This window comes from Lissotriton vulgaris, chromosome 3_1, assembly GCF_964263255.1.
Source record: "Lissotriton vulgaris chromosome 3_1, aLisVul1.2, whole genome shotgun sequence".
Classification (NCBI taxonomy): Eukaryota; Metazoa; Chordata; class Amphibia; order Caudata; family Salamandridae; genus Lissotriton; species Lissotriton vulgaris.
This window is the reverse complement of record NC_141689.1, coordinates 1,501,463,211-1,501,490,644: the sequence shown is the minus strand read 5'-3', so window position 1 is coordinate 1,501,490,644 and position 27,434 is coordinate 1,501,463,211. Positions and strand designations below refer to the sequence as shown.

Below are 27,434 nucleotides of genomic sequence, written 5' to 3'. Positions count from 1 at the left end.
GGGGATGGAGACAGAATTGTGCAAGACAGCCACAGCCTATTCAGATGCTAATGACAACTCCTCCCACTACTCTAGACCAGAATGGCTCTTCAACATATGCAGGGCACACTTCAGCTCCCCTTGTGTGTGTTTGGAGTGAATGCCCAAATAACCCCTGTGAATCTGAAACCAGATGTCGATTCCCCTGGCAGGCAGAGGCACAGGATGGCTAAACAAGAAAATACCCACTTTCTAAAAGTGGCATTTTTAAAAACACAATTTAAAAATGAACTTTACTAAAAGATGTACTTTTAAATTCTGAGCTCAGAAAAGGCCAATCTCCAAATCTCTAGGTGTTCCAAATTGAAAGTTACACTTGTAAAATGTAACAATGCAGCTCCAACGATAGCCTATGAGAGAGATACACAGTATTTCACTATCAGGACATGTAAAACACACCAGTATCCTACGTTACATATATACTGCATGGGGTACCTTGGACCTACCTTAGAGGTGCCTTACATGTAAGAAAAGGGAAGGTTAGGGGCTGGTAAGTGGGTCCACATGTCAGGTCGACATAGCAGGTAAACACTGCACTCACAGACATTGCAGTGGCAAGTCTGAGACACATTTGAAAGGCTACTTGTGTGGGTGGCACAATCAGTGCTGCAGGCCCACGCGTAACATTTGATTTGCAGACCCTGTAAATCAAATATGGCAATCATGGATAACCAATCAGAATCACAATTACTCAGCGGCCATCTGCACTTTAGCACCGATTAGCAGTGGTAATGTGCCCAGACTCCTATAGCCAACAAAAAGAGGGTGAGAAAAATAGGAGGCAAAAAGCAAAAAGTTTTGGGTAGACCCTGCAAAAAGGGCCAGGTCCAACACACATACTCTGAAAGGGTATTAGATAAAAGAGCAGTGGAAAAATCAAGTCATTATTGTTGAGGTTACTACACCAGCGGATGTAAACATATGAAAAGGTCCAATAAAAAACATCCTTGTAGTCTTATTAGTATCATTTTGTTTGAAACAATAGTCTTTGATGACCCATATTTTTAAGGCACACGCTGAATGTGAATGACCTCTATTTTATGGTAGAGCAAAAAATACTTTTTGGTTTTTTGTAAATAAAATGTCTTCCCATCTCTGGTTTCACAGATTGGGCATAAGGAATAACACAATTGTAAGGCAGCACTGTCTCGCTCCCAGTTCCTTCTTTCTCGCGTTTGCTACAGCTAATGTCGGATTCTCCATTTTGCAATTGTGGAGAATGTTTTTGAAAAAGGTGTCAAAACTAGTTAATATTTCACGGAGTAAAAATAAATAACTTGTTATGCGACGAGGGACATATTTTAACAGTGTGTTTTTCCCAAAAATAATATGCTGTAGTTAAAAGCTTCATTGGTTACAAAACTATATGACTCCTCAATAAATATGCTTCTTTAAGCCAATCTTGCCTTTACCTGTGGTATGAAAAATACTACGTGACTCACTTTCCATAATAACAGCATGATTGCAGTGTAGGGACTTTTAATAGAATACATTGGAAAATCAGCTTTTTTTTCAACATGTCAGTAAGTGTTTTGACACATGCTAACATCACTTGAAAAACCACTGGGGAACGGGGTTAAAATTATTCAGTTTTGTCGTCATAATGTTTACAAGTAATGATAATTGAATTAGGTAATTCATAATTAAACATTTCCAGTAAAGTGAATGGCAGGGTGTTGGTGAGGATATGCCATAGATGGCATGGCAGAGGACATTAATTAGGCTATTTTCCAGCCTATTCAAAGTGGACACCTTGGAGTCATGGTTGTCATAAGCGTTTGCAAGACCTGGGGCCAGGTCTTTAAGTAGGATGAAAAAACTGGGGGTCTCTCATTGGGGCGTGGTCGATGTAATTAAGGGCCTGGCTTAAAACACTTAAGCAAAAAATCAGTACTTAGTATAGTGTGCTGACCCATTGGTATTTTGTTGCGCCTGTCCATTCATCCAGATATATAACACAACAAGTAACATTACACCTACAACAAGCCAGGGCTGCTGGCTTTGTCAGTGGTTGTAAATTGCGTAAGATAAATAAGCAACAACTATGACTTGGTTGTATACAATATTGAAAATGCTTCCGTTCTTGTGGGCGAGGTTGTGGCATAAGGCTAGTGCTGCCGACCTTCAACGAGGTACTATTGCAGAGTTCCGCCTTTTTCCCCCTACCCTTATGGTGAAAATGGGGAGCCCGGTAGGGACCCGTCTCAGCACCTGCTTTTAGGAACTGCCGGTGCTCAGCACCAGCAGGACCCCGCCCACTTAAAGCCCTGCCTGGGGCCAGAATGTAATGCGAGGTCCCCTGGATTTGTCTTCTGTTTTTGTCAGGTGCCATAATCAGCTGTTTCTAAATCCTTGATAATGAGTGGCTCTCTATTTGTGCATTAGTTATTGTACCCAATAAATAATAACACCCTGGTAATCGTTATTTACCAGATCGGATAAATAACAACAATTACGAGTTTTGCCTTGAATTTGGGGCACAATATGCAGATTTCGCTGCCTACCAAACCAAAATCCTAATGTCCCAGTATTTACTGGGCCTTTTTCACACGGTAAATTTTGGCAGGATTGACTCCTTGAAATTTATTGGGGAAAAATCTGACTGTCAATTTTTAAAGACAAAATCATAATTCTGACACCACTTTTAACAGTGGTTTGAACAGATGTTAGAATTTTGCAATGCATTTATAATCATGACTTAGACCCTCATTATGAGTCAGACAGAGCAGAATTCCTGAGTGGAATTCTGATCAACCCAATCTCGAATGGCCTGCCGTTTTCGCACTCGGATTTTCTAGGTGTGTGAACCCTAGATCCAATTTTACTGGCTAGAAAAAACGTCTGATAGTCAGGAGTGTAATTTCAGGGGGATGTTTGGGGGTGTTAGACCCTCCTAGAAAAGTATTTAATAGTAAATAGTTGGGAGCAAGTGCTTTCAGTTGGGTATGGCGAGGTGTCGATCGGATTTCACCTCAGATTTTTGTATATATCCAGACAAAAGCTCTCTCACTGTCAGTACCGGCTGGATAGGAACGAGAGTGGAGAGGCGGGGAGGGTCACCGATGGGGGGTTACAACATTTTTTTTAAAACTTACCTTCTCGCCACATCTCGAGTCATCTCTCCTCCGTGACCCTCGTTGTGATGTCATTTCTCAGCCAGAAGCACACAGGCTCCCTCCCAAAAGCCAATCACAACACTGCAGTGCAGTATACTTCTTCCCCTTCCCTCCTACACCCTCACAAAACCTCCCAAACCCACCCCGAACAGAAGCCGCTATTCCTATTTACCACCTACTGATGGCAGGTGGTAAATTAGAATGTTAAACCCCATGGATGGAATTGGGAATTCCATGCAATTTTATGCCTGGTTAAGCTGGCCTGCACAGTTAATTTCTATTCTGTGGTGGTTTACTTCATAATTACACAGTACTGGCAGGGTGCTTCCACTCAGTACCATATATTACTGGTGTGGAGTTTTCACTCTGTCATACAAACCACGAGGAGGACCTTAGTGTTAAAAAATAAAGTACACCTAGGAATAAAAAATAAAGTACACCAGGGAAAGAGAAAACATGGCGTCTGTTGTCATCTAGTGGTATCACCACATAAGCTGTGTCATAGTTATTGAAGACGGCATGCAAACTTAAATGCAATAAAAAAATTAACTAATAAACAGTGGCGGCTCGCACAGTTAATGCTGTGGGGTGGTGAGGCGATGCGGCAAGCGCAAAGTAAGTGGTTATATTTATTTACTTTAATCTTTGCTGTCATATGTCGGACTCCACTATCCCCCCACCATGTCCCGCCTGCCTCACTGCCCCACAGCATTACCTGTGCAAGCCGCCACTGCAAATAAACATAGCGGGTTGGGGCCTGGAAAGCACAGGGTCAGGGACATAATGCCCCCTAGAACCCTACCTTGTGACAGCCCTGATTAGAATGGCTGCTATTGCCAACTGTAATTTTCATGCTGAATTCTCTTCCGGTTACTTATAGCAACTAGTGAATTTTCAGATGCACTAAACCCAGCGTTTATCCCTTAGTAGAAAATGTCCCTAAGAACCGGACAAACCTACATAGGCATCCTGACTTTCCCACACCAAGATGGTCTCCGAACAGGCTAAGCACAGTATGCTGAGGAAGAGTAAGAGATTCAATCTGAAAATGTACATCATTTTAATTAATATTTTAAGTATGCAAACTCTGAACAACACTCTATCCCTGCAAAGTTTTCCTTTACAATGACATAGAGTTCTCATGTTTTTTCGAAGTTCCAATAAACAAACCTAAAGTTTGGTAATGGCAGGTGTATAAAATCATATACCTTTGTCACCCACTGTACCTCTCGACAAAGCATTTGGAAAAGCAGTCTATAGCCAATGAGTGTACAAAGATGGCTGATTGACTTAAGAGTCACAATGCTTGTCCTACTCCCGGCCTATCTCTAGTATTGCTAACTTTATCAGCAAGAGAGTAATATCTGAACGAAATGCAGGTGTTGGGGAACTATGGGCCGATTACGATGGTGGTCACCGCCAGCCTGGCGGGGGCGATCCGCCCGCCATCATGACAGCAAAGACCCCCACCAAATTATGATGGCTGGGGGGTCCGCGGTGGATGGAAAGACCGTCCGCCGCTTTCCCGCCGGTCGCTTCGTCGACCGGTAGAAAACGGGTTTAATATGGTGACAGTGCAGGCTCAGAGCAGCCTTTCCATGGCTGCATTGCTGCCATGGAAAGGTTGGCGGTCCCTGCTGTTGGGGGCCCATTGTGGGCCCCCAGGGTGTAGGGTGTGGGGGGGGTGCACATGGGGTGTACCTATGGTACCCCCCTGCTTTTACATGTACAATGTGGCAGGCACCGCGCAGTACCTGTCACGTTGTACATGTAAAAGCACAACATGTATATTTTACATTGTTGTGGGTGCTGCTTGCAGCACCGCCCACCCGCCGCAATGTAAAATATACAGGATGCACCCGCCACACTGGCGGGTGCATCATAATTGCTATGGTGGGACCACCACAACTATGACGGGCGGTCCTTTTTGTAGGTGCGATGTCGCCATTGTAATCGGCCCCAATGAGAGGTTGATACTTCTCACAAGAAAAAAATATTATCTGTCGACCAAGATCCATGATGCCAGCTGTGCACAGAGCTGTGATGAAGCATTGGATCACGTCACACTTAGGATTTGAGATAGATTTACAGCAGATGCACTGCGTCCACTGCAACACGTGAAGATCTGGTTCAAAGGGCTGACCAGGCAAAATCAAAATCCCTTCAAAGTTCTTAAGTAGCCCTTTCCTACGGACTTCAATGCCATGAAAGGAGAAGGAAAGAAGAAGGGAACTGGCAGGGGCTAAGCTGGTTATGGGCTCTCTTTGAGATTGTGGTGATCAAGATAGACCAAGCTATGGGGCTCATTTAGAGTTTGGTAGAGCGGGATCTCTGCCATAACGTGGCAGAGCTCCTGCCTATCAAACTCATGTTTGCTCCTCCTCTTTTAGAGTTGGTACACCCCAGTGATAGCTGGTGATCTTTGAAAGTGGTGGGGCACAATATTTGCCAGGAGTTTACCTCATTTTTATGAAAATTTGCCTTGGGTGTTCTGCATGTCTTAAGAATTACATCCAATGTGATTTTTTTTATGGATACCTCTTAATGCAAAAAAGGACATACATTTTGTCAGTACCTAATTTGTCCATTGATACTGCCCATATACCATGTGTGACCTGCATGTCAAAAACTACGACCAGTATTTTTTTTTTAAAGTTTGAGTTTATTGATCAATGAAAAATACAACTCATATACATTTTGATATGATAAAGAGAAAAAAGACAATAAGAATCAAGATACAATTATTATCAAAAAATATGCTGCGTAATAATAAGAAATAAAGGAAGAAAAGGGAGGGGAGGAGGGAGGAGAAAACAGGGAATGAAGCGAATATCATACTTATAACAATAAAAGGAAAATAGCATATGAAAATATGTACTGTAAGCATAAATCAAGTAAAGAGAATCTAGCTTACATTGATATAAAAAACGAAGTAAGGGATAATATTAATATGTTATTTCAAAAGAAAAAGACAAGTCAGTGAATTATGGTGGTTTCCGAACATCATCTGATGTGGTGATAGGTGGAACAGTAGATGATGCAACACAGGTTAAATAAGTAGTCAGAGGAAGCCACAAAAGATCTATTTTAATAGATAAAGAAACGGGGGTAATATACTTCGTGTTGAGCCTGTGATGAAAACACACAGCATTCCACCAGGCTTTAGTGTGACTTTGTCTGCTTGTTTCCAAAATGATGTTATTAAATGCAAGGCTACTGCTAATAATGCATCTATTAATTTGAAGTTAGAAGGGGATTGGGGCCATTGAGGTGACAAAGAACCTAAGAAAATATAAGTAAGGGAAAAAGGTACAGCAGTTTTAAATATTTTATTGATTTGAGACCAAACTGAATACCAAAAGTGTGAAATGGGGGGGACAATCAAAAAGCATATGTGTTAAGTCAGCAGGAGTATAAGGGCAGGACCAACAAGAGAGAATGATGATAATTTTGCTGGAGTAAATAACAGACGTTGATAAACAAAATAAAGGGTTTGAGAGGCGTTTGCAGATCTAAATGTTTTGTTGATTTTGAACCATATCCTATCTCAAATGAGGGCCGACCAACATTGAGATAAGTCCTTTTCCCGAACCAATTCAGTTTTTGATTTGTTTCTATCTGAGGAATGAAATAGGAGTTTATATAAAGAAGAAGCAGAAGGGGAGGAAGTTAGTAAAGTAAAGAGAGTTGAACTTCTCATAGGTGGTTTAGGGGCAGATGATAGAGAGAAAATATATTGAGTACGAGCAGGGAATAAAAGATTATATTGTGGCTTACAAGATGACGGCAATGAAAATTGTGTTTGGAGGTCAGTGAAAGCTAGAGGGACGTCATTAGATAATAATTGCGAAATCCATAACAACCCTTTGTGCCTCCGGGACTTCCAGTAAATGGTGTGATTCTTTATGTGTAATAAGTTATTGTGCTAAATGGGTTAATGATCCAGAGAAGAGGGAGAAAGATAGGAGGATGGTAAACGAGGAATGACAATTTTACGGGTATGAGAGATAACAGGAGAGCGAAAAGATGAGGTATTATTAGTAAAAGCAAGAGTTTCTTTAAAATCAAAGGGAGATACAAAAGACTTTTCTATTGAAATCCATATAGGGGGGAAAGTATCTTGCTCACGAGAGAGTGAGCGGGAAGACTGTTTTAAAGAGAAAGCATAATGATAGGACTTGAAATCAGGGAATCTAAGACCACCATTTGATTTGTCTGCTTTTAAAGAGGATAACGCTATTTGAGGAGATTTGCTTTTCCAGAGAAATTTTGTTAGGAGAGAGTCATTTAAAAATAAATAAAACCCAGGAATATGTACAGGGATCATTGATAAAGTATATAGAATCAGAGGAAAAAGCATCATCTTGGTGAAATCTAATCGTCCCCACCAAGAAAGAAAAAGCAGATGCCAGCGTTCGATATTATCATTTAGAGTTTTAATAATATGATCAAAGTTTAGTTTCACTGTGTCTGATTTATTTGAAGAGAACCATAGACCTAAATATTTAAGTTTAGAAGGTTGCCAAGAAAAAACGGTATGTGTAAAATAATATTTAAGACAAGTCACGTTGAGAGGCAAAACCTCACATATGTCTCTACTGAGGCGATATCCAGAGAGTTGAGAAAAAATATCAACCTGATTAAGAAAAGAAGGGTTAGACGTTACAGGATTAGAACAATATAAAAGAATATCATCTGCATACATTTTTACCTGACAGGTATCAAGTTGAAAACATGTAATCTGAGAATCTTGTCAAATTTTGGTTAAAAAAGGTTCCAACGCTATTACAAATAATAACAGCGATAAGGGGCAACCTTGTCTGACTCCTCTGAAGAGAGTAAAATAATCTGAGATCTTACCATTAACGAAAATAGAAGCCTGGGGACCCGAATATAGTATAGAAATAAAGGAAATTAATTATGGAGGAAACCCCATTCATTTCAAAGCCTGAAACATAAAATCCCATCCAATCCTGTCAAAAGCTTTCCCTGCATCTAAAGCCATAGCTGCAATAGGATAATCAAGAGAGGAAGCTTTACTGAGGATATTAAAGAAAACTCTGGAATTATCTGATGAGAGTCGACCATTTACAAATCCTGATTGTTCAGGGCCAATAAGTTTAGGTAATGTAGGATCAATGCAGAGAGCAAGAATTTTTGCAAATATTTTATCCAGCCCTAGACATTGGAATGAGTGAGCCATGATAACCAATTAGGAACCAGACAGAGCAACAGGGCCTGGTATGAAAAGGAAAAGACCCACCTCAATCCCTCTTCCAGTTTTTTCTCTATAGGAAACTGGGACAGTGCTTGGGATTCTGCCCCTGCAGTCCTGTGTGGCTCCTCATTGCCCTTAGTGATGCACTGATATGCGCCCTGACGGCCCAATTTTAACTGATATATTGTTCTGCCTGAAGCATGGGCACTATTTCTGCCTCTGTGCCTTTATGAGAGGATTGTAGTTGAACTATGCTCCTCACATGGGCAATCCAGATATCCACGTATGGATTGCCATGTTTTTAAGCAGCACTCTGTAGATGAGTTAGGCCTCAGCCATTCAGCCTCTTGTCATAAGGAGCCGGGAGACGAGGGAGACGAGGCCAAGAGGGCTCACCTGCGTGCTACGGCAGTGTTCAATGAAACACAAAAATCATTTTGATTGTTATTCGAATTTATCATGTATTTCAGTTACAAGTAAAGATTATACACATAAAACAAGTATTTATGTACATTCCTCATGCCATAACATGTCCATTATAGCTGGCACAGTATGAATCTGATATACAATTAAAAAAACTTCTTTAAAATACTCTTTCGTTTTAATATCAAAACCTGGACATATTAATACAATTCCCATTGCAACATTATACCACATTTCCATTTACAAACATCCTCCCCCACCCTGAAATGTTGTACTTTGCCAGACTTCTAATACGCCAGCCCAACCTTAGCCTGAGTAAGAGTCGTTTCAACTCTGTTGCTGGGATGAGAGCCTTTATGGAGTCAAGCTGTGTTCCATTTTATGCTGGGCTAACCAAATCAAAGTTTTATTTTCTGAAATACAAGATACACCTTGACCAGCAGATCTAATATGTTTATTAGATCTTTGTGTCCGGCAGTGGGTACTAAATAGTTGATTGCCCTCTACCATCTCTTTCAGGCAAGCTCCTGCCAATGAGAGAGAGGCTGTCTAAAATGTTTTCACAGGAAATTGACAGTTATCATCTCTGTTTGCAGTGTATGCGACTAGACGTCTACATAGCTCAGTCTTAATGGCATCTATTACTGAGCGCTTAGGTCATATCAAGGTTTATTTCCACAGTCTTGCTTCGAATAGAAATATATAAAGACCGTCAAAAAGAACTGGAGCCTATAGATCACACAATGCTGTTGGGCGCGTTTTTCTCTGGTAGTTCTGGAACATGGGCCATTCTGTTAAGCCTCTTTACCTATTTATGATCTGCGTACATGGGCACACTCACCACAGATGTTAGGATCCTTATTAAAAAACTCAACTTGCTCCATCGAGAGACACTTGGGCATCTCAAATTAAAAAAGGTACAAGTGCACACTATTGTTTTCTGAAGAGCAGGATTAAGGATTCTCTTTGAAATGGCACATCCATCAACTAATTCTCAAGTGCAACTTTTGGTTCATATATGGCAGGCCAGAACGAATTTTATGGCTAAACAATTTTCTCCATATGGATGTTTGTTTCACAAAATCAAAGGCTGTGGAAAAAACCGCAAAGCTGTCAATCAATTTATCAGCATTATGAGCTAGGGATTTCTGCACCAGATGCTACAGTGTGAAGCATGGTGGAACCCTTCCTGTGCCCATGGCATCCAAGCTTAATTTGTAAACAACATAGAAGTCAGGGCCCGCCACAGGAGGCCACTGCAGCTCACACCTCCCATACCCCTGCCAGCAATGCCAATGACAGTTCCTACATAACTACTAACCATCACACTCCTGCAAGTATGACAATTGAAACTATTCCAGGCCTCTAAAGCAACAAGGATGGTTTAAGCGGCAGGTATTTGCGGCTGTTCTCTTCCGTAAACTAAAGAAACAGCACCACCTTGTGGCAGCCTTTCATAAGTGCCTGTGCTGTCAAATAAGTCCTGGTGCAAGAGTAGCAGAAACCATTGGCTCAAATTAAGCTCTGGTGCCATTATGTTTTCAGTAACTCCCTAATCTTCTAGACATTCCAACAAATTTTGTACAAAGATGTTCACCTTGATATCAAGTAGACCTGAGACTTTAGAAGAGAAGGTTGAATTTTGCTCCGTCCTTTGTTGCATTCTCATGGCATGTGTTTGGCACACTTTAATAAAAAAATTAATTTAGAGTACATAGACATTTCAAGGAATGAATGAACAACTGATATATGTTCAAATAGCATATGAGTCAGTATCTCAAAATTTTCCACACGAAAGGTCATTACGTCAACCTCGGCCATACTGCTTGAGTTTGTCAAACAGGTAATAATTAATTTTCAGGTTTCCTAATTTTCCAGTCAAATCCATATTTCCAAAGAAACGAAAAAATAGTTCTAAGTAAATTCCATATCTAATCCTATCATTGCTGCACAGTCATTCAAAAAAGGAAGTTATATATCAAAAACCGCTTTCATCTCTCTTAAAAAGATAAAGCTAATAATGGTAGCTTGTTTTGCTGCCAATCAACCCAGGGTTCACTACTCTTAGCTTTTCAATTTAATAGCACTGCTTTTTGTTACTTTCAGACAACCTTCCAGAGCAAAACAAATTTTGCACTAGAAATTACCTGGCACATGCATCAACAATGCGCAGAATAAAGGGGGACCCCCTCTGAAAGAGCAATAGAAGGTCAGGGAGAAGAGGGAAAATACAAAACCATCAAAGCAAAAAGTCTCCCTCTGACCTACATTTATTTTACATTAATATTATTTCTCTTTTCATATGTGAGCCCGCCAAGAACTATTCAAAACACAAACCAATTCACAAAAATATCTTTTTAATTCCTTTTATCGAAAATATTTTTATCATCTTATTCTCTTTTTTTAAACATATATAAATAATTTTGCTCTTTTTTGCATTTACAGAAAAGCACTACATAAGTTATTCAAAATCAAGATGTATATAAACAAAAGATCAAATAGCATAATATACACAACACATATTGACCCAGAGAGAGGAAACACTCCACAAACTCAAACAAACACTTTCATACCATGGAACCACTTTCCCCAACACACATCCAATCAATCTGGAAGGATCTGCTACAGAGTGATATAGTAGTTTCCATAGACTATATCCAACAACTGCACAAGGCAGGATCTTGATCAGGCTCTAGTCGACGCGTTTCGGTGGCTAAACAGGGATGACATGCCACCTTCTTCAGGACCAGCCAGAAACCAAAGAGAAGTGTCTACTCAGCCTATGGAAAATAACCACCAAAATGGTGAGTGGATTAAAAATTACACAAAACTCAACAGGTTGCAAGGAGGTACACCTTTCCTTCCGTTCCGAGGTGTGGGATAAAGGTTCCTACATTCTTTATCCTGTTATGTTGCTCTTTCTGCCACGACTATTTAATGTAGCATCTATGGCCATGGATTTCTTCGATTGACACCTTGCGCCAATGTCTAACAACGCAAGGAGATGCTGATCTCAGCTTCTGTCTCAACCCAGTCTATGTTTTCTTGAATGCCTCGTGGTCACAATAATACACACCTGAAAGGTTTTTGATTTCTCACATATATGAGGACTGATATACTTAAAGCTTATTATACATCCGTCCCTTCTTTCAAAGCCCTCTTTGTCCGAGTATCCTCAGTCTGCAACGCGGCATTCTTCGTGAGTAGAGTACACCAACATGCATCAACAATGCCATTTGCAATTCCTTATTTGCGAAAAATAAGGATTCACTAATAAGGAATAGCAAAATGCTATGCATGAAGAACTCGCTTAAAAAATAGCGATTTCTTAAAATTTCTTAATTGCGACTCGCAAATTGCGCGTCGCAATTAAGGAATACCTCCCCATTCATTCCTATGGGCCTAGAGGCCCATAGGAATGAATGGGAAGACAATCTCAATTTGCGATTCTCAATTAGAGAATCGCAAATTGAGATTGCAATTTTAAGGGTGCCAGGGTGTCAAAAGGACACTCAGTTGCACCCCTGAAATCTGCATATGGATACATCTTGCACACACACATGCCCTAAGGGCATGTTTGTGTGTAAAATGGAACTTAGAAAAATGCACTTTAGTGCATTTTTCAAAGTTTTTGTAAAATACCATGAAGTTCAACTTCATGGTAATTTGCGCCCCCTATTATCGAAATCACTAGTTTTTTACTTTAATGCATTGCATTTAAGGAATCCCAATTTGCGATTCCTTAAATGCAATGGTAATTTAAGTAATCACAATTTAGAGATTACTTAAATTGCTATTTTTGCATTTGAGATGATGCATCCCAAATGCAAAAATACCAGTCGCAAAGGGGCAGATTCTCAGAATCTGCCCGTTTGCGACCGGTCTTTGCTTCGATGCATGTGGGCCTACATTCCAAATAAACATTTTGCGCAGATTTGCGTCACTTCTGTGATACTAAATAATTCCCAAATGTTATTAAATCTGCTTTTTTGTGTTCTACAGAAAGGTGTAGATGGCAATCTGTTATCAATCCAATTTCTGTTGATGTTTACTTCGGAAAATTCTTAATTACCACACAGTAGACCAGAATGTGTTTATATATCACTCAGCTTGTTTCTGACATTACCAGCAAATATCTGACTCCATTAATTTTAACTTTTCATTTTCACTGGGGTCCAAATCAGTTTGAAACAAATCCTGCTGAGGCAACTTACCAGGCATATCCATGGCCGCCTCCCTCTCATCACAGGCACTGTTTCTAGTCCATACGGTTTTTCTGGTAGCTTAATGCATTCTTGATGTTATAGTTTTGTTTTGCTTCATTGACCTAATTAGGTTAACACACCAGAAATCAATGATTTGTATGTGAAAAAGTTCAGGACTGGGGACAGTGTTCTTAATAACCTGGAATGAGGTGATTACCCAATCCCTTAAATCTCCATTTATCTCACCAATCCAGTCAGTCATACATTTCAAGTTAATGTCCATTGAATGTCCCTTGACTGTGTAAGGACATGAAACATGTGACTTTTTTCGTTCTTCTTTACTTATGAGATCTATAACTTTGTTAATCAACACATAATTTCCTTTACTTCTGCCCTTGATGACGCCCTTTATCCTGAGTCTGTATTTTTAGGTCTCGCCTGAGCCAGCGGATGCGCTGCTCTGCTAGACATTTAGTAATTGGCTTTTCAAAGTGCTACCAAAGGCTTTTCCCGGCCTCCAGCGTGCGGTTACGCGTGCGTGAACGTGCACAGGAGCCATATGGCTTTTGTAATGGCTCATTAAGGTTTACAGTGCTTGAAACATGCTCCTCCACCCCCTCTCTCTCTCTGCTCTCACTACCCCCTCCCTTCTCCCGGTCCCTCCTTGTCAGCTTCATTTTCTCGTAAACAGTATTGTTAGCGTGCTCAATTTCTATCCAGAATATGGCATGCTGTTTTCTGCATTTTACACTATTTTTCTTACATTAGGGATCACAGCCGATTTAACCGTTTATTTTTAAAATGTGGATAAATCTTTATTAATCGCACACAACTTAAAGCAATTTTCGAAGGAGTTTTTTTGGGCGTTATTTTGTCCCTGATTTTAAACATCACACACTCCACTACCTTATTGTCTCTCTTCTTCTCTCTCTTTCTTCCCTCTCTAAATCTCGCTGTACTTAAATACCTCTCCTCTTTTACTATTTTTGAGGCTTTCTTTCACTCTCACCCCTTTATAGGATTTGCTTTCAAAAGCCTTAATTTACTCCCTTTCCTCTTCTTTCTCTCTCTGTATCCCGCTCTACCCTTTAAAATATGCACACATTTGCTTTCAAATTTTACATCCTCTCTTTTCTCGCTACACACTTTCTTTTGTGTACACCCTTTATCACTATTTCTCTCTATCCACTCTTTTTTAATTTTTCCTCTATCCTCTTTCCCTCTGTCACTTTGTCTGACTGACTCTATCTGTTATTCTGTCTGACTGACTTTGTCTGTCACTCTCACTGACTCTGTCTGTCAGAATGTCTGACTGACTCTGTCATTCTGTCTGACTGACTGCCTGTCACTCTGTCTGACTGACACTGTCTGTTACTCTGTCTAACTTACGCTGTCTGTCACTCTCTCTGACTGACTCTGTCACTCTGTCCGACTGACTGACTGACTCTGTCACTCTGACTGACTGAGTCGGTCTGTCACTCTAACTAACTGACTCTATCTGTCACTCTGACTGACTGATTCTGTATGTCACTCTGTCTGACTGAATCTGTTACTATGTCTTACTGACTCTGTCTGACTGTCTGTCTGACTGAATCTATCTATTTGTCTGAATCTGTCTGGCTGACTCTCTCTGTTTGACTGACTGTCACTCTGTCTGTCTTTCTATCTGACTCTGTCTGTCTCTGTCTGTCTGACTCTGTCGGTCTCTGGCTGTCTCTCTTTGTCTGTCTGACTCTGTCAGACTCTGCCTGTCTGTTTGACTCTGTCTGTCTATCTGACACTGTCTGTCTGTCTGACTGACTCTGTCTGTCACTCTGTCTGACTGACTCTGTCTGTCAATTTGTCTGACTGGCTCTGTCTGTCTGTCTTACACTGTCTGACTGACTGACTCTGTCACTCTGTCTGACTGACTGCCTGTGACTGTCTCTGTCTGTCACTCTGACTGATTCTGTCTGACTGACTCTGTCTGTTGCTCAGTCTGACTGACACTGTCACTCTGTCTGACTGACTCTACCTGTCACTCTGACTGACAGACTCTGTCTGACTGTCTGACTCTGTCTGTCTGACTGTCAGTATGTCTGACTCTGTCTGTCTCTGTCTGTCTATGTCTGACTCTGTCTGACTCGGTCTCTCTCTGACTCTGTCTGCCTCTATCTGACTCTGTCTGTTTCTGTCTATCTGACTCTGTCTATCTGACTCTGTCTGTTTTTGTCTATCTGACTCTGTCTGTTTTTGTCTCTCTGACTCTGTCTGTTACTGACTCTGTCTGACTATGTCTGTCTCTGTCTGTCTGACACTGTTTATCTCTGTCTATCTGTATGACTCTGTCTATCTGTCTGCCTCCGTCTGTCTGTCTATCTCTGTCTGTCTGACTCTGTCTCTGTCTGACTCTGTCTCTGTCTGACTCTGTCCATCTGTTTGACTCTGTCTGTCTGACTCTGTTTGTCTGTCCGACACTGTCTGTGTGACTCTGTCTGACACTGTCTGTCTGACACTGTCTGTCTGACTCTGACTGTCTGTCTGTCTGTGTGACTCAGTCTGTCTGTCTGACTCTGTCTGTCTGCCTGACTCTGTATGTCTGTCTGACTCTGTCTGGTAGTCTGACTGTCTGTCTGACTCTATACGACTCTATCAGTCTGACTCTGACTCTGTCAGTCTGACTCTGTCTGACTCTGTCTGACTCTGCCTATCTGACTCTGTCTGTCTGACTCTGTCTAACTCTGTCTGACTCTGTCTGTCTCTGTCTAACTCTGTCTGACTCTGTCTGTCTTTTTCTGACTCTGTCTCACTCTGTCTGTCTCTGTCTGACTCTGCGTGTCTCTGTCTAAATCTGTTTATCTGACTCTATCTGTCTCTGTCTATCTGACTCTGTCTGTCTCTGTCTGACTCTGTCTGACTATGTCTGTCTCGGTCTGTCTGACGCTGTCTGTCTGTCTGACGCTGTCTGACTCTGTTTGTCTGTCTGACTCTATCTGTCTCTATCGGTCTGTCGGACTCTGTCTCTCGCTTTCTCTCTCTCCACCCTCTCAGTTTTATTCTCTCTCATCTCTCGCTAAACCCTTTATTCTATGTACAAATTTTCTCTCTCGCGCTCCACTGCACCAATGAGCACCACACCAGCAATTGTCAGCACCACCACTGCTTGATTCAGCAGCAGCCCAACATCAGTCAGCACCAATATTGCATTATTCTGCATACACCTTTCCCACTGCACCTATGATATGCCCCTTAAGCTGCATACAGATGTCATTCAGCACCAACACAGCATCATTCATACCACCACTGCATCATTGAATACTACTAGAGCATCACTCAGCACACCACAGCATCAAACAACACCACCACAGCATCAGCCAGCACCACTACAGCCTCATTGATTACCAGCAGAGCATCAGTCGGCACCAATACTGCATTAATCAGCACACATCTCTCCCCCTGTCCCTATGGCATGCCCCGTAAGCTGCACACAGATGCCATTCAGCACCAACACAGCATCATTAATACCACCACTGCATCACTCAACACCACTAGAGCATCACTCAGCACACTACAGCATCAAACAGCACCACCACAGCATCAGTCAGCACCACTACAGCATCAGACAGTACTACCACAGCATCAGTCAGCACCACTACAGCATCAGTCAGCACCACCACAGCATCACTCAGCACCAATACTGCATCAATCTGCACACACCTCTCACACTGCACCTATGATATGCCCCTTAAGCTGCACACAGATGTCCTAATAGACTACAACTGTATCCTTCATGCTTTGTACGGCAGTTCTGGTCTTTCCAAACTGCACACAACTTTCACTCTGCACCTCACTGTTGTCTATGCTACGTACACATTTCACAGTGAAGCTCACCTCACGCCATCAGAATGTACCTACCTCTTCAAGTGCACCTCACACATTTATCACATATTACACTCCACATACAATATGCTTGTTGCAAAACAAACACACTTCCTAATAAACATTGCATTGGACACTTACACAGCACCTAACGATTCCAATACTTTAAAAAATATTTACCTAACGCTACATACACCTTTAATACTACTCCTTAGATGTATCTCTCAACCGCCACACAACTCACTAATGTATCCTTATTGTGTCCCTCATGCTTACATACAGCTCTACACTACACATTACATCAGGCCCTCACACTACAGACATATCTCTCTCCAAACCAAAAACAAGGGAACATATTTAGGGAATAACAGTAACAATCATGCCATTTTTGTTTTTATAAAAGAACCAACATAGCCAATAGGTCTTCCCCTTGGGACCTTATAAGTGTTTAACCATGCAACAGTTTATGTTGTTGCACCAAGGATATTGTGCTGCATAACAAAAAATACTTATAAGGTCCCAAAAGCGAGACCTATTGGCTTTGCCAATGCTTGTTTAATATGTGTTAACGGGCCATGTGAAATAAACTAGAAGATGGTCAGTCCAGCCAAGAGTAGTTGCCTCAAAATACAGGCACCTCAAAAAGGAATCATATAAAAACCTTAAAATAGTGCATATAGAGTAGTCACCACAGATGAATGTCTGTTCAGCAGGGACTTCAGTCAGAAACCACCAGTGAGAAAACACACAGTCTTCTAAGAAAACTCTAATAAGGCTTCTTCACATTTATACAGGCTATTAGGCTTCCCCATGCTTCTCTGCTATGGTTAAATTAAAGGTGGACAGCTTAATGCAGTTTCCCATGCCTGCCGTTCCGGGTCAGCTTGCTGCCCCTACTCGTGCCCCTCTCCTCCCAATCCTTTGTTCTGTGTGTGTTGCCTCTGCTCCCTCCCGCCTGTCCTCTATGGTCCGTTGTGCTGCCCCTTCCCATGCAGGCTTTACCTCTGTGGTCAGCTGGCTTCCTTGCCCCCTCCTCCCTGTGGCCTGTTGTCTGAGCCTGTGCCCTGTCCCCTCCCTCCTGCCTTCATTGGTGCATTGTGATTGCACTGCCCTTTCTACCTAGCCTGCATGATCAGCTTGCTGTTCCTGCTCATCCCCATCCTCCCTGCCCTTCGTTGTCCATGAGCAGGCCTCTACCCCCCCCCCTCTTCCTGTCCTCTATGGTCCATTGTTCTCCCAATAGCCCTCTTGCCTGCCCTGCATGGCCAACTTTCTGCCCTTGCTTTCACTCCCTCTGCCCTCTGCTGCCAGTCTGCATGCCCCTGCCTACTCCTTCTTGCTTGCTCTCCATGGTCTCTTGTGCTGACAGTGCCCCTCCCACCTGTCCTTTGTAGTTAGCTTGCTGCCCCAGTTCTCTGCCTCTTCCCTCCATTGTCTGAGTCTGTACTCCTACTCCCTCTGGCCTTCCCTTCATGGTCCATTGTGTTACAACTGACAGTGCTCAATTTGTAAAGAATTAATTGGCAGGGCCCAAGGTATTTCACACCGGTCCACTGCAGCTGGTCACATGGCACTTTAAACTGCAGGTTTCAGCCCCAGTTTTATCACTTTCTAAAATATAATAGTTAAATGCTGCACAAATGAATTTCGCTCGAAAATATACACTTAGCACCAACATTTGGTGGATTCTCATAAATTTGAGCTGGTGTTTACAGAGAGGTGCCGGTGCCGAGCACTGACAAACACCAGTACAAATTAAGCACTGCTCTGCCCCTGGCCTACTATGGTCCATTGTGCTGCTATTGTCCCTCTTGCCTGACATATGTGGTCAGCTTGCTGCCCTTGCCTCCTCCCCCGGCTGCCCTCCATAGTCCAGTTGCATCTCCCTGCCTTCTCCCCCCAGCTCTCCATGGTCAGATGTGTTGCCACTGCCCCTCCCAACTGCCCTGCGTGGTCAGCCTGCTGCCCCTGCCTGCCTACCCATGCTCTCTATTGTCCGTGGGCGTCCCCTTACGCCCTCCCTCTTTCCCTCCATGGTCTGTTGCACTGCCACTACCCCACGCCCTGCCCATTGTGGTCTATTGTGCTGCCACCGCCACTGCCCCTGTTGCCTGCTCTGTGTGATTAGCTTGCAGAACCCTGCCACCTACCTCCTGCTTCACATTGTCCGAGTCTGGGTCTCTGCCCCAGCCTCCTGCCCTCCATGGTTCTATGTGCTCCCATAGCCTCTTTCACCTGTTCTGTATGGTGGGCTGATGTCCCTGTCCCTTTCCCCTTCCTTCCCTGGTCTGTTGTTCCACCATTGCCACTTCCACCTGCCCTGTGTTGTGAGGTTTTGTCACGGCCCTCCATTTGCCTGGCCTGGTCGCTTTGCTACCTCTGCCCCTGCTCCCTTCCCCTGCCCTGCATTGTCATAGTTCACGGCACGTCCCATCCCCACAAGAGAGCTAACATTCTAAATTTATGACAAAATGTGCACTCCTATAGTCATCTTGAATAGAATACAATTGTAAAAACCTAAAGCCTTTCCTTTACAAATCAACAAAATAAAGGGTTTTCTTTTCTTATAGAAATTGTGGTTAGTCCTCTAGAAAGCTGAAATGAGGACACAGGTTTGAGTGCTCAAATAGCAACAAAGGGCTTTTAAATTAGGTACTATTTAATGTTTTTTAAATCAAATTAATCACTTTATTTTTGTTTTCATGATTTCTTAAGCAGTTTGCACAACCATTAGGCTATATTTGGGCCACATTCGTTTTTTTATCAATTTCCCTCATTTCTTCATCAAGGTGGTGTTCAGTTGGGCCACTCGTTTGTCATATATACAGAATGTTAGCATTCTAGTTGCTCATTAGCACACTGTGGTAAAGATGCAGTTAACCACCAGAGTGAAAACTTCAGGCTGCTGCCATTGAAAGTACATGTTTCAGTCGCCATGATATAATGTTTTACTGAAAAGGAAGAGGAAGATATTTGAGAACTGAAAATGTGTCCTATTTTTGCTTTCTACAACATTAACCACAATATCTATGACAAAATTAACCTCCTCATTTTGTTAAGTTCTAAAGGACATGTTGTTAGGTTTACAGCTTTGAATAAATTAAGATGGCTTCAGGTATGGAACACTTTTATCATCAATAAGAATGTTAGTGCTCTAGTTGTTCAATAGAACACCGTGGGAAGCTGCAGTAAACAACCATGGAATCAAATGACATGCTGCTGCTGGAAGTACATGTTGTACTGAGTATGTCACACTTCATTCTTACATAGTTGAGGAAAATATTGTGAATTTATAGAAAATATACTCTAATTTTACCTTCAGGAGCACCTTCCATAACATGTATGAGAAGTCACGAGAGAAAACAGCTTTCCAACATACTTCAAACATTGTTCATCAAATCACAGGCGAGGATCAGCATTTTATACAGGATAAAATTACCTTCAAACACAACACAATTCGTCAAATTTGGATGGTCCTACCAACAAATGATTTATATTGTGACTAAAATATGTTATTACCCTTTATATGTGCTCTCTTTTGTGACCCTCAAAAATGGGCTTTTCCGGCAATGCATTTTAATGGGAACCATGTCCTATTGTCCTGTAATGGCTGCAACAACATGGGCACATGTTGTGGCCAGCCAATCTGGGGGGGGGGGGGTTGCATTTGGAACACGCCCCGACTTGAACTTTGGAGTCAGGGTGTATCACACCCACCCCCTTTAGTTTTTTATTACATTTCAGGACACAAGGACCTGAAATCCTGTAATGGCTGCCACAAAATAATTTTCAGGTGGTGACCAACCAATCAGGATTGGCTACTCTCCATCAAAGTGATCAATCAGATTATACCTAGGCATGCCTCATCCCGATATCGCTATTGTGTTAACCTTAATTTCTCATAAACAGCTGAACTAATCTCCACCAAATCACAAAAGACACCCTTTCTGGGTAAAGATATAGCTTTCTGCCAAATTCAGTGTAATTCTGTTCAGCTGTATTTTCTGACTCGTCTAATTGCAGAGGAAAAAGTGTTTTGGGGCCCCCCTTTTTCTCGACCCTCGCTTGATTGGGCCTGCACCTGCCCAGACAGCACCCATTAGGCTTGGCTCTCCCAAAGCCTGTGTGCTGGCTCCAGCAGTAATCAGAGGTGCTCCAGCACTTCCTCCTCAAAGGTAAATTCAGCACTCCCCACTGGGAGAGTGGTGTTGACCCTGGCACTCCCTATCTGGTCCCAGGGGCTGTTCAGACAAAATATCGATTAAAAAAATACTGAGATGCTGAGCTATTGAGTATTTAATAACGTGATACAGAAATATCATGATGCAGGAATATGGTTGACAAGAATATTGTTTTTCTAAGGTAATTCATTTCAATAACAAAAATATTTATGTTGTTAATATCGTTTACAAAATATCTATGTTGTTAATATCTATGTTAAAAATATATATGTTTTTAATATGGTTTACAAAAATATCATTGTTAATAATAATGTTTTCTAATCATTTTTATGTATTTTAGTATATGTTTTAATTGTATATGCTATACATGTTGTATCATTGTTGTATTGTTTTTAATGTTTTTTACCATAGTTTGTACATTTTATGTTGTTATTATGATTGAATGTAATTGTTTATTGTAATGTTTACTGCCGTAGTGGATTGTGGGTTCTGTAGGGGTATAGGGTGGGAAGCAATTTAATTATAATTAATTAATTTGCAATTATTATTAATTATTTAATTGATCATTAATTGTGTAAACTGTGTGATTAATTTGTATTTTAAGTTAAGTTTTAGGTGCGGATGTTGGGTTTGTAGGGGTACAATGTGGAAAGTAAATTAATTATAATTAATTAATGATTACATGATTAATTACTATTAATTCTTTAATGAATAATTAATTATGCAAGTTGTGTAATTAATTCATTAATTTAATTCTGTTTTAGGTGTGGGTTGTTGGGTTTGTAGGGGTACAGGGTGGGAAGTAAATTTATTTCATTTAATTATTAATTAATTTTTATTGATTCATTGTTTACTTGATAATTAATTATGTACATTGTGTAATTAATTTGTTTGTTTGAGTTATGTTATAGGTGTGGGTTGTAGGGTTTGTAGGGGTACAGGGTGGAAAGTAAATTGTTATGAATAATGAATAGTATTTTTAATTATTAATCATTTAATTGATAATTATTTATGTTAATTGTGAAATGAAGATATTTTTTAAATTATATGTCAGGTACATGTTGTGTTTTTAGGGTTACAGGTTGGGAAGTTAATTTAGATATAATTTGTTGATAATTAATTATTACTTTATTATTAATTACTTAAATGATAATTATGTTACTTGTGAACTTATATTTTAGTTGTGTGTTGTTTAGTTTGTAGAGGAATGGGGAAAGTTTTTTAAGTAATCATAAATAAATACATGTTATTCACTTATTTATTCTTGTTTGAATATGTTAGTTGTGTTATACTTTGTTTATTTCTATTACATGTTAATTGTTTTTTATTATATAAGAACATCTGTTAATTGATAATAATTAATACAATATTTGTTATTTGTTAAATTTTTGTTACAATTAAGACATTTAATTTGCATATTTAGAATTTTATATTTTGAGTATTTAATAGGGTTGTTAAAATATGCTATTTGTTTGAAGTGAAGTACTCTTTCAGTATTGTACCAGTGACTGTAGTGGGAATAGTACATTTGACCCCTTCTGAGTCCAAAGCTTTCCCTACTATTGCACTGACTGGAAATACATATATAAATATAGTGTGTTTTTATATTTTAAGAATGTCTGTTTTAATTGATAATAATACAAAAAATTATATTATTTGTTACATTTTTGTTATAATTAAGACATTAAGGGGCATATTTGTACGTCCCAATTCACCACAACAACATCACTTTTAAAGATGTTCCTGCACTATGGTGCAAGGGTGCCTGCGTTGGCTCTAGACAGCTTAATTTAGTGCCAGCGAAGGGAGAATCGCAGGGGTGCACCGTATTATTGTAAATAAAGTGCATCCCTGAATTTCTAAAGTGACAGGCTAGCTATTTTGGAGCTAACCAGCGCTCCGCCACTTTATTGTAAATATACCCCTTGTTGGACACGGCCCTTTAGGCAGGTTCACCCCTAGACTTTTTGCTTTTTCCTAGCCTGTTTCTGTGACCTGGTGTTGGTGATTTTAGGCCTCTGCACACTTTTTCACTGTGGTACAGTGTAAAGTGCTTGAGCTCTCTGTGTATGTGTGGTGAGTGACCTGCCCTCCCATAGGAATGAATGGGGAATATGTATGCCCATGGTAGTTCCTGATGTGTGGGGAGTGCAGGGGCGAGTTTGGTATGAGATCTCGTGAGACTGAATGCTGCGAAATGGTATATGCGGCATGACTGCGTCTAGTCTAGAAGTGCCACTTTTTGAAGTTGGTATATTTGTGTAATTTGTGTCTGTCGTGTGATTGGCTGGTGAGCCTGGTCCAGGAGTGCCTGGGCCTGCTTGTGGATTGACTGTCTGGTTTGAGGGTGACAGGGGCTGGAGAGCCCAGGAGGTTGTCTGAGTCAGCCCGTGGATGAAAGGCAGCATCTGCTGCCAGGGAAGTGGGAGGAGATGGCACCTGATAGTGAAGGGCTGTGCCTGCCTGACTACAAAGCTGGCTCCACCTCCCGTTGGGCGACTGTCACCTCTGTCCCTGATACTGACAGGACTTCCCTATAACCAGTTCTAGCTGGTTCTCACACTGCCTACACAAAGACTTCAAAGACTTTTCTGTGTATAAGAAGGGGCTGTGTCCCCTTCCAAAATGTTCTTGTTTGTGGACTTGAATCTTGCCAGGGGCTGCTGCTGCTTGGGCCCAGGGGAATCCCTGGGCCCTGCCCAGCCCCTGGACACTTGATGGACTTGCCCTGGGATCCTTTGGACCTTCTTATCCCCCCAGAACTTTGCTGCATCTCCTGAAAGACTTTACTGGACTTTGGATGTCCTTGTAGCGCTGGAGGCGCTGTGGTTTGATTCTTAGCGCTGTTAGCGCTTTATTTGTACTCTTGGGCTGGAGGGCGCATGTTCTTGCCCTTTTAGCGCTTTGGAGCGCTTCATCTTGCCCAAGCGCTTAGTAGCGCTTTTATTTGCATTTAATGGAGGCCGGTGCCCACCCGGCATTGCCCCGTGTTCTCCCCGCCGCGGCCTGGGGGCCTGAAATCGACTAGGAGCCGTGGAGAGAGAAACGAAGAGGCCGCGACCCGATTGGCCGAGCCACGAGGAGAGCTGTGCTCTGATTGGCCCTTTGCCATGGGCCTGCCCCCAGAGCCAATTGGTCGATCCGTCCCGCGTCAGAGGGGCCTGGTCCAGGAGCCGCGCTGTGATTGGCTGACTCCTGGAAGCTGCGTGACGAGTGTGGAGGCTTGCCGCCCGAGCCGCGACCGGATTGGCCCATTGATGAGGAGCTGCTGCGCCGTGTGTGAAGAGGCGAAGGAGCATGGCGGCCTGGTCGTCAGGGCTCCCGTGTGCTGGAGGGGGCCCCGGAGGAGTTGAGGAATAGCGGAGGGGGCTCAGGGCACATTGCCGGTGCCTGCCCCACCACACGTCGAATACCGGAAGTCGCACCCCGCCGCTCCGGTGCAGAGAGGAGAAAGCGTCGCCTGCTGCTGGGGCTCCAGTGTGCTGAGGGAGCCCCGAAGAGAGAGTGAAGGCTGGCGTCCCGCGTCGGAGTCCCGGTGAGTCTGGGCTGGGGCCGGGCAGAGTGGGGCAGAGGAGAAGGGAGGGGCGCCGGGACACATTGTCGGTGCCCGCCCCCCCCCCCCCCGAAGTGGCGCGAGCTCGCGCCTATTGCCAGTGCGAAGCCACGAGGGCTTCAAGGGCGGCCCCGGTTGGCAGTGGGTCACCCCAACGTGTGTAGAGCCCTGAGAGGCTCTAATGTCGCATCTGTATTCACGAGCCTGCAAGGCTCAGGGCGGCATATTCGTGTTTTTGAGCCCAGTGAGGCTCCAACGACATTTGTTGTGTTGCGAGTCCAGAGAGGCTTGTGGGGGCATTTTGTTTTTAGAGCCCTGAGAGTCTCGTTGCCCCATGATGTTCAGAGCCTGTGTAGGCTCCAACGGGGGCACGAGTACTTCAAAGCCTGTGTGGCTCCAACGTTTGACCAGTGTTTTTAGAGCCTATGTGGCTCCACCGTGGACGTATGTGTTTTGAGAGCCTGTGTGGCTCCAACCCCTGCAGCGCAGTTTGTTTAGGGCCAGTGAGAGCCCTTGCCGCAGTTTTGAAGTCTCCAGCTGCACAGCAATTAGTGGGCAGCTGCACCGTTTAGGCGCAATTTCAGGAGAGAGTCCCTGTGTGGGACAGAGAGGGCACAGTGGTGCCAGGCCTTCACAGCTGCGCAGCACTTAGTGCAAGCTGCTACGTTTAGGCTTTCTTTTCTTGAGACTGGCGCTGCATGGCAGCGCACCCTGACATTGAGACTCAGGGCGTCTGAGCCCCAACAAGGCCAGTTGGCCTAGGGACTGCCACAGGTGGTGGCTTATGTAAGTTGTGCGCAATGTGGTTATCTGCTATGTCTAGGATGGTAACTGCCTACTGTGTGTTTTTGCGCTATTGAGTTGTTGTCCACCTCTGAATGTATTTCTATGCATCATGTGTCTTCCTTTCTTTCCCTGCGCTGCACCTCTGAATGTTTTAAGCATCATGTGTCTTCTTGCGCTGCACCCCTGAATGTATTTTATTGCATCATGTGCTCTGTTCTGAACACCGCTGAATGTGTAGGTTTACGCATCATGTGCTTTTCTTTACTACTCCTCTGAATGTATATTTATGCATCATGGGTAATGTGTTCTTTCCTAGACCCCTAAATGCTTTGTGATACTTAGGTGGTTGTTCTTTTAGTACAGGCGGTCCTAGTGAGGTCCTAGTACCTGTTCCCAGTACTTACTGGATGTGATTTATAACTGTTACTTTGTGCTACAGTGATTTTATATTCTTTTATTCTAATTTCTGACAGTATTTCATTTCTACTAAGTGCTGATTCTGACAGTGGCCCATGTGACCCTGTCTTGTGAATAATCCCTTGTAAATATTGCCCGTGCCAGTTGGCACAATGTACATGTGTGATTCTATCTGATATGTTTTGACAATACAGAAGTTATTTTTATATAACCTTGTGTGGAGTTCCTTTTGTGGTGTGTCTAGTATGTTGTTGCTGCTGTGCGCTGGCGCAAATGCTTTACACATTGCCTCCGAGTTTAGCCTTACTGCTCGTACCCAAGCTACCAAGGGGGTGAGCAGGGGTTATCTTGGCATGTGACTTCCTTGCCCTGACTAGAATGGTGGTTTCTGCCTGGCTTTGGCGTCAGCCTTAGCCTACTAGAAATAGCCAGTTCTAACACCCCTTCATTTTTATATTTAGAATTTTATATTTCGGGGTATTTAATAGGGTTTTGAAAATATTTTCTTTGTTTAAAGTGAAGTACTCACTCTGTATTGTACCAGTGAATGTAGTGATAGTACATTTTACCCCTCCTAAGTCCAGCACTTTCCCTACTGTTGCACCTATTGGAGTGGCAATATTAAATGTTACCACTCCTGAGCCCAGCACTTTCCGTACTGCTGCATAGACTGGAGTGGCTATTGTTAAATTTTACCCCTCTTTTATCCAACACTTTTCCTACTGTTGCGCACTCTGGAGTGGTAATAGTAACTTTTACCCTTCCTGAGTCCAACACTTTCCCTATTGTTGCACCTACTGGAGTTGGAATAGTAAATGATGCCCCTTCGGTGTCCAACACTTCCATACTGTTGCAATGAGTGGATGGGAATAGTAAATTTCACCTGTCCTGAGTCTAACGCTTTCCTTTCTGTTGCATACACTGGAGTGGTAATAGTAACTTTTACTCCTCCTGAGTCCAACACTTTCCCTATTGTTTTACCTACTGGAGTGGGAATAATACATTTTACCCCTCCTGAGATCAAAGCTTTCCCTACTGTTGCACCTACTAGAGTGGGAATAGTAATTCTAATCCCTCCTGAGTCCTACGCTTTCCCTACTGTTGCACACACTGGAGTGGGAATAGTACATTTTGCCCCTTCGGTATCCAACACTTTCCTTACTGTTGCAATGAGTGGATGGGAATAGTACGTTTTAGCTTCCTGAGTCCAATGCTTTCCCTATTGCTGAACTGACTGAAAGTGGGAATAATACATGTTACCCCTCCTGAGACCAAAGCTTTCTCTACTGTTGCACATACTAGAGTGGGAATAGTAAATTTTACCCTTCCTGAGTCCAATATTTTTCCTACTGTTACACACACTGGAGAGGCAATAGTAAATTTTACCTCTCCTGAGTCCAACACTTTCCCTACTGTTGCACCTACTGGAGTGGAAATAATAACTTTTACCCCTTGTGAGACCAACGTTTTCTCTACTGCTGCACTCACTGGAGTGGGAATAGTAAACTGAATCCCTCCTGGGTCTTACCTACGCTTTCCCTACTGTTGCACACACTGGAGTGGGAATAGTAAATTTTACCTCTTTGTTGTCCAACAATTTCCCTACTCTTGCACTGAGTGGAGGGGGAATAGTATATG

General features: G+C 42.4%; 1 protein-coding gene across 1 annotated transcript in view; it reads left to right on the top strand.

The window, feature by feature from the left end:
• Positions 1-27,434, top strand: part of STPG2 (sperm tail PG-rich repeat containing 2) — a 2,754,965-nt gene that overhangs the window by 719,721 nt on the left and 2,007,810 nt on the right. The gene's annotated exons all lie outside the window — the stretch shown is intronic.